Source organism: Corythoichthys intestinalis, chromosome 1, assembly GCF_030265065.1.
Source record: "Corythoichthys intestinalis isolate RoL2023-P3 chromosome 1, ASM3026506v1, whole genome shotgun sequence".
NCBI classification, from domain to species: Eukaryota; Metazoa; Chordata; class Actinopteri; order Syngnathiformes; family Syngnathidae; genus Corythoichthys; species Corythoichthys intestinalis.
In genome coordinates, this window is record NC_080395.1 from 70,949,818 (window position 1) to 70,958,298 (window position 8,481).

The 8,481-nt window shown below is 40.6% G+C and overlaps 1 long non-coding RNA gene across 1 annotated transcript; it reads left to right on the forward strand.

Annotated features, from left to right (window-relative positions):
* The first annotated feature begins 833 nt into the window (after nucleotides 1-833).
* On the forward strand, nucleotides 834-7,397 carry LOC130917174 (uncharacterized). Its single transcript, XR_009063427.1, has 3 exons — nucleotides 834-1,383; nucleotides 1,693-1,862; nucleotides 5,958-7,397. It is a non-coding gene; the product is annotated as an uncharacterized LOC130917174 (long non-coding RNA).
* Nucleotides 7,398-8,481: the final 1,084 nt, after the last annotated feature.

Genomic DNA, 8,481 nt, shown 5'->3' on the forward strand with positions numbered 1-8,481 from the left:
GATATCGAGGCGTAGATTGTTGGCTCTTGGCTACAGTCAGGAAATATTGGAGCCACCTAGCCTAGCATTGCGTTTGCTACAGCGTCACAACAAACACTCTTCTCTCTCAGTGACTTTTCTCACGTCATTCAACCAATGTAGTAACGCATCGTAACGCACATTGTCTCGTTGCCGAAACGGTGACAAAATCCGAACGGAGAAAATAAAACGTAATGCACGAAAAATGTACAGACTTTGAACGTACGTCGTACACATTTAAAAATCAGTGCTCACTTGTACAAATCATGCCGAAACCGTACAAGTTGACAGGTATGAAACTATGTAAACTCTAATGCAGAAGGGAACTCTCCCATTTTGTGAATATATCATGTTTTGTTAGCATGAGCACGGGGAATCGACTTTTACATTGAAATGCAAGATGATTTAGGTTTTTCATTTTTCACAACTAGAATACTGTTTTCCCAGGGAATTTCCTTGATTCACCTACCAGTGGTAATATATTAAAGATAACGGCATGTATAACATATTTTGTTCCCAATAGGCCGTCAGGTCACCTACCCTTTCGTTCAGTTTTGCTCCACTACCAGGGGCACTAAATATTAATTTCTTCATAAAATAGATTTATTAGTTCTAAGTAAGAATCCGTGGAGTTCACCCTCTGAAAACGTGCCAATTTTTTATTCTCGGCGGTGAAACCCCGGGAGTATTTTGCGTTGAGGCGCATTGATCTCTGGTGTGGGCGTAGTGCCATTAGGTCGGGAGTGGTGTGATTTTGGTCACATGAGCCTATCAGGTAGCCGCTTTCTCCTCACCATAACAACCAGATATCAACAATGGCGATTACAACATCGGAGAGTGAAGAAGAGCGAATGGAGGAAAAAAGTTAAAAAGAGTGCAGAAAATGGGAAATAAACGATGCTACATGCATCTTTTTTCCGTGAAGAATGAGGACGTCTTGGACTTCACTTATCAACGGTGGAACACGAACAGACCCTGCTTAAAAAGTGGCTTTGTCTTCACAGCGCTAACAAGTATCTTGCAGAAATATACCAACATTGCGTGGATATAGATTTTGAAAATATTCCTGGCAACGCTGGATTCAACACTGCATGCTACCGGCGTTTAACTGATAAACAGAAATTGTTGAAGGCGAGCCATTCTAACCCCCCTACGAGTACTAGCAAAGTTGCAGAAGCGTCTGAAACTCCCAGAAAAAAACTTTGTTCCCGTTCAGGTTTGCCCATCGCTTCTGCTGGCCCTGTCCTGCCAGCCATCTGCATCATTTGTAAAAAAAAAAAAAAAAAGTTTCAAAGTATGCTCGTTTGGGATCGGAAGGCAAACGGCAGAGGGATCATCTCGCCAAAGCAGAGACATTGTCGGCAGGTATGTGCATCACACACACGCGCCCATTTTTTAACAATATGACCGATATTTATTAATGGACTGAAAATAATTTGTTGTTAATTTCAAGGCTATAGTTTAGTAAAACGCGAGATGCTGAATGATTTATCGAGTGAATCCAGCAGTGGTTACCAAACTCGGGTTAGCTGTGCCCCTCACAGTCATAGATCAGAGCTACACCCACCCCCACCAACCTCAACAAACCCTTTACTTTTAAATCTGTGATGTGCATATACTGTGAAAAGCGGTGATGTGACAATACTACTTATTATAATTCTTTTTTGTGTAAAGGCCGGTTGCTGCAGGCAGCAGAGATGAAGAAAGACTCTTCAATCCTTCTACATATCGAAGACAAAGACTGTTGCAATGGAGGTGCGATACCTTAAATCCTGTTACCGAGATTACACCAGGTTCCTAACCAGGTCAACAGCAACAGAAACTGCTACGAGGGACGAAGAAATGTGAGTTATTACATTGCACTATTCCATTGACACTTAGCTAAAATTACACATTTCAAAGGTAAAGCATTGGTCAACAACAGGTCACTTGTATTCTGCTTGCCTTTAGCCAAATAGGCTGTATTGGCTGAGCGAAAATTGTGTTGGTTCGTTCCACTAAAGTGGATCTACATAACCTCTGCATTGTAATTTACATACGTTGCTAATTAGTACCAAAAAAAGAAGTTCTACTCACGGTTTCCAGTCATTTTTTAGTAATTAGCGTTTTTGTGTCGGTCTTTTTTTCCCCCGTGGCGCAGTGATATTGATACGGCGGAGTCGTATCGTCAGTGTGTGAAGCCATTTTAGGTCACGTGCACCAATAGGAGACGAAGATTGTTGCTATGGGTTTGGAAAACAAACAACATGGCGGCGACCATGTCAAACTACGACACGAGCGAAGATGAACAAAAGATAAGAAAACCACATTCGAAATTTAGTCAAAAGGCATCGAAACGATGCTATATGCATCTCTCAACTGTCCAAGGGCGAAAAAGGGCAAGAATTTGGAAAAAACGTGCAGAGCCGCGTGGTTGCGTCAGACAATGGCTTTCTCCCCAGGCTCCGTCGAAGGATATTGCTGAAAATGCGTCGACTGGGATTTTTAACGACATTCACTACAGGTAAGCCACACGCACGCCTTTGCTACAAGGTTAATTGTTATTAACCTATACTCACAAAAATCTTATTTAAACTAGTGTTGTAACGATACCATTTTTTAGCCCAGATATCAATACCACTTTGTTATAAAATGTATGTACAGTGTATAGAAAGTGAATCCAGTAGAACTTTTTATTGCATACCTGTTATGGGTGACAATGGTTAAATAAACCTTTTGGCTCAAGAACATCAAGCTGTAGTCAATAAAAGCCCTGATACTGACGTGGCAGTGATTGCTGTAAGTCTGCAGATAGATTTACAGTGTAAATTGCATTTTTTCACAGGAGGAGGCAACAGAACGAGGACTGACGTCTCTGAGGTCTCTGCAGCTCCTGGCACTAGTGTGTGTTTAGCACTCATTGGCATCCATACATTCACAGGTTGTGACTCTGCTTGTGCCTTTCATGGCAAAGGGGGAAAAAAAATCTTTTGCACGTCATAAAAAAAGAGTACCTGACTGGGTTTGCAAAGCTGGGCAGCAGTTTTAAACTTGACCTACAAACATTTAACACGTTGTGGAAATACGTGTGCCACCTTTTTGGCCAGTTATATGCCAAAAATGATGCCAAATGCAAATCTTTCTGTATGGCCTCGTCAATCTTGCCAGAACATTCTATTCCCCCAAAAACTGATGCTCTGTACCAACATTGCAGGACAGCAAACTATCAAGCAGCAATTATGAAACGTTGTCTGACAGGTAAAATGTGTGCCCCTTCACCCATTGGGAATGGGTGGGACATTGAGGATGGGCAGTTGGCAGTGACATGGATGACTAAAAATCCTGCCCCTGATACTGTTTTGCAAGTAGTCAACTGTAGTTGAAAGGCAACCAATTGTGACATGGGAAGATGTTCCTATATGTCTGCAAAACTTTCTTGTACTGATTTATATCGGTGCCAAGCATGCGAGAATGTTTCCAAAGAAACAGAAGACACTTTGGATGGGCTGATGACTTTGATGAAAGCGATTTTGAGGAGTAATGTTGTCATGTACAGTTTTACTATTTTTTATTTCTATATATATATTTTTTAAATTCGTTTTTCAATATTTGTATGTGTATTTTTATAGTATGAGACACTTCCATGTTTAAATAAATGTTGTGTACCAACAGTACCATACTTGAATGATTCCAACCTTTTGTGTATATACAGTGTGATTAAAAAAGGCTGTGCCAAAATCATAATGCCAAGTCAAAAACAAAAAACATTAAAAAAAAAAAAAAAAAAAAAAAAAAAACTCTACCTTGGACAGATGTAGGAAGTAACTATGTTCGATTTCATGTTTTCATAGTATTCAAATATGGCCATCACCAGCAGCATGGACAACATCCAAGTTGACATGAGAATTCCTCCCTCCCGCGTTGATATAGTCTGTTACTCGATCTTTCATGTCATCAATATTTGCTGGAAGTGGTGGAACATACACTTAGTGTATAACATACGTTATGTGCCATAAAGATGGATAATAAACTTTGTCTTTAACATACCAACACGTCCAGCAAGTACTGATGATGTGAAATATCGAACAACAGTTGCAATCAAGACAATAACTGCGACATGCACAAGTTTGAGAGGAATTCTCATCGTGGCTTGATTTTGTCCGTGCTGCTGGGTGTGCTCACATTTGAGCACTTGTGAAACATGAAATAAAACTTGGAAGTTATCTTCAACACGTGTTCATCACTTCTTTTGTGATGTCTTTAATTTTTTAAGTATCACCTTATGATTTTGGCACATTATTTTTTGATCACCCTATAATTTTTTGTCTTATTTCATTTTTGCCATGATTCACATTTAGAAGGGTGTGGTAGCAATTCGGTTGATTTTCAGCCATTTATGATCATGGTGTGCATTTTTTATTTTATATATTTCATTGCATAGTAGGTTGTGATATTTTTAATATATGATACATAAGCCTTTAGCTTAATTCAATATATATTTCATTGTGCTGGGTGCAAATCATTAATGTTGAAGTGTTTCCTTCAAGAAATTAGCTACATTTGCATTTGATTTCCTTTCATTTGATTTCCTTTACATGAATTCACCTATGTGTATACTAAGGCACCAATACTTGTTTCAAATGTTTGGTAGATGTGTTTATGACATTTGATAAAGATTGTGTGTTGCCAGAATTAATATAACACTTAAAACAAGCGAAAATAGCAACACTAGATCTGTATTTTTGTGTATTCACATCAAGATACATTTCTGGCTGGTGACTAAGTTAGAAGGGTATTGGCTTAGAAAAAATGCATTGAACGCATAGATCCAGCGTAGTGGAATGAAATCCATTTTCTAAGCACTTTTTCCATGGTCCCAATAAAGCCATATTTCCACAAGCTTGTCCATTCGCAGCAGATCCTGGTCAACTCTAATCTTTTAATGGACGACGGTCCCACAGAAGAAGTTGTAGCTGTCAGTGAAGGGTGTTTCAGTTCTGAAAAACACGCACACACACATAAACCATGTGTGAACTGTTTCATCCATATCATATTTACATAATTTTCCAATCCAAATTATCTAGGCTTGTCTATTCTGCCATTTTTTCCTGAATAATATTATCAAATAGGTTTATGGAACTACAGTTAAACAAACTAAATACTATGAAAAACCTATGTTATTTGTCAATCTAAACTTTTTGCTCAAAGTTAACAATCTAACATCATAATAATGACCGCTACAGCCCAGAACTCATATTGCAAGTCTTAACTTCATATGTGATCTGACCAGAAGCCCCCCAACTCCCATAGTTATTCACAACAAAAGGCGTGTGTGTGGCTTACCTGGAGTCAATGTCGTTAAAAATCCCAGTCGACGCATTTTCAGCAAGATCCTTCGACGGAGCCTGGAGAGAAAGCCATTGTCTGACGTAGCCACGAAGGCTTAGCAAGTTGCATGCCGTTTCGGCCAAATTCCTGCCCTTTTTCTCCCTTGGACAGATGAGAGATGCATATAGCATTGTTTCCATGCCTTTTGACTACATTTCGAATGCGGTTTTCTTATCTTTTGTTCATCTTCGCTCGTGTCGTAGCTTGACACGGTCGCCGCCATGTTGTTTGTTTTCCAAACCCATAGCAACAATCCTCGTCTCCTATTGGTGCACGTGACCTAAAATGGCTTCACACACTGACGATACGACTCCGCCGTATCAATATCACTGCGCCACGGGGAAAAAAAAGACCGACACAAAAACGCTAATTACTAAAAAATGACTGGAAACCGTGAGTAGAACTTTTTTTTGGTACTAGTTAGCAACATATGTATATTATAATGCAGCGGTCATGTAGATCCATTTCAGTGGAACAAAATCTATTTTCTAAGCACTTTTTCCATGGTGCCAATACAGCCTAAAAGCATTGAAAGCGTTACTCTTTGCACATCCCAAGTATGTGTGTTACAGACAACCCTATGCTGAGAGCTACAAACTCTTTTGTGAACAAGTGGTCCGTCAAAGGATTATTGTTGACAAAGAAGTGCTCAGAATGGACAAGCTAAGAAGGTTGTTCGTGAACACCGTGAAGAACCATGAGGATCTTGATGCTTCAGACTACAGGTAATTCAGACTTCCAGCTAATATTAAAGAAGCCGAGACAGTCTGCACATTTAAGACTAGATTAAAAACGTTCCTATTCAACAAAGCTTATGGTCAGGCTAGTTGAAGTCGGAGTAGACTCAAAGTTTAGTCTAAACTGCACTAGAAGCTATAGAGCTGGGGGAAGTACAGCCACTGAGTTCTATCTCCTTTTTCTCACTCTACCTACCACACCACTTATCTTACTCTATTTCTATTTTACAATGTTAATATCTAGTTGGAGCGGCACGGTGGCTGAGTGGTTAGCACGTCTGCCTCACAGTTCTGAGATCAAGGGTTCAATCCCGGGCTTCGGCCTTCCTGTGTGGAGTTTGCATGTTCTCCCCGTGCCTGCGTGGGTTTCCTCCGGGCACTCCGGTTTCCTCCCACATCCCCAAAACATGCATGGTAGGCTGATTGAACACTCTAAATTGTCCATAGGTGTGAGTGTGTGCGTGAATGGTTGTGTGTCTCCTTGTGCCCTGCGATTGGCTGGCAACCAATTCAGGGTGTCCCCTGCCTACTGCCCGAAGTTAGCTGGGATAGGCTCCAGCACCTCCGCGACCCTCGTGAGGAATAAGCGGCATGGAAAATGAATGAATGAATGAATATCTAGTTGTTTAGTCTCTTCATCACTAGTCACCCGGTGTCCCCTTTCCCCCCTCCCCTCTGGGGAGGGGCTATTTTTTCAGCTGCAGCCTCCTGACTGTCCGGACCCCAAGCTGGATGGACGTCCTCGTGGCTACCCCCGTCTCATCTGGCTAGATGGACCCCTTCTTGTTCCTTTACTCCACTGCATCTTTACGGACTGTAACTTCGCCTGCTAATTACCATTAGCGGTCCTGGGGTTCCTGTCTATCCGTCCTGGGAGTGGATCTCTCCTGACTGTGGTACTCCCCAAGGTTTCTCATTTTTCTCCCGAAGACTGGAGTTTTTGGAGTTTTTCCTTGCCGACATGGAGGGTCTAAGGATGGGGGATACCCAGGACTTGAATTTATTTATGAATCTTTGTTGCTTCATTTGCTGTTTCTGATTGTGTATCATATTGCCTCTGCAAAGCCCTTTGAGACAACATTGTTGTGATCTAGGGCTATACAAATAAAACTGAATTGAATTGAGGTAATTTATAAATCGTCATACTAAAAAAAAATTTTTTTTAATTTCTCTAAAAAAAGGCTTTGAGAGAATGTTAAATTTTGTTCTCTTTGGTGTATTTGTGTGAATGAGAAATATAAGTGCAACAGTGAATGTGGGTGTGTGTGATGTGAATATGTGTGTCTTGTGCTCATCTTTCCCTTTAACTTTGTTTCAGGTAGGTTTTGCTGAAAAGAAGATTGAAGCGTGATTTCCCCCAGTTGATTTTTCACACCCCTTTCCAGCGCAACTTTTCTGAATTTTTTTTTTTTTTTTTTTTTGAGACGTTATCAACACAGACAAACTTTTAGACAGGATACCTCAGTCATCGGGTACATCAGCTACCGAATCTACTGAGGTAAGCCAAGAAAGTGACACTGAACAAATGGCTAGCACAACATCTGGTTGGAAAACCAGCTCTTGGCCCAAGTGTTTGTTCAGCCCTCATTGGCATCCATACATTCACAGGTTGTGACTCGACCAGTTTCACAGGTTGTGACTCGACCAGTGCCTTTCATGGCAAGGGCAAAACAAAGACATTTCCTCTTGCTTGTCAGCAAGAATACCTGATTGCGTTTACAGATCTGGGCAGTAGTTTTAACCTTGACCAGTCTACATTTGAGGCATTGAGCAAATATGTGTGCCATCTGAATGGCCAGTCAACTGCCAAAAATGTCAACGATGCAAGATACAAGGCATTCTGTATGGCATCGTCAGCTTTGCCAGAACTGTCCATTCCTCCAACAAGTGATGCTCTCTTCCAACACAGCAAAAGGGCAAACTACCAAGCAGCAGTAATGCGACATTCTCTGACTGGTATGATGTGTGCCCCTTTACCAATTGGCAATGGATGGGACATTGAGGATGATGAATTAACAGTAAAATGGATGACTAGAAATCCTGCCCCAGATAGTGTGCTAGAGGTAGTCCACTGTGGTTGCAAGATAAGCAAGTGTGAGACTGAAAGATGTTCATGCTTGTCTGCAAAAATGTCTTGTACAGATTTATGCCACTGCCAGAACTGTGAAAATATTTCAAAAGAAACAGAAAGAGGCACATGGGATAATGACACTGATGATAGTGATATTGATGAGTAATCACCCACCATGTAAAATCTGTCCTATGTTTTGATTCATTATTCAGATGGTACTCTCCATTTTAACACTTTTAAAACAAAACAAAAAATGTCTGTCTGTATTCCCTTTTCCCAAAACATAAA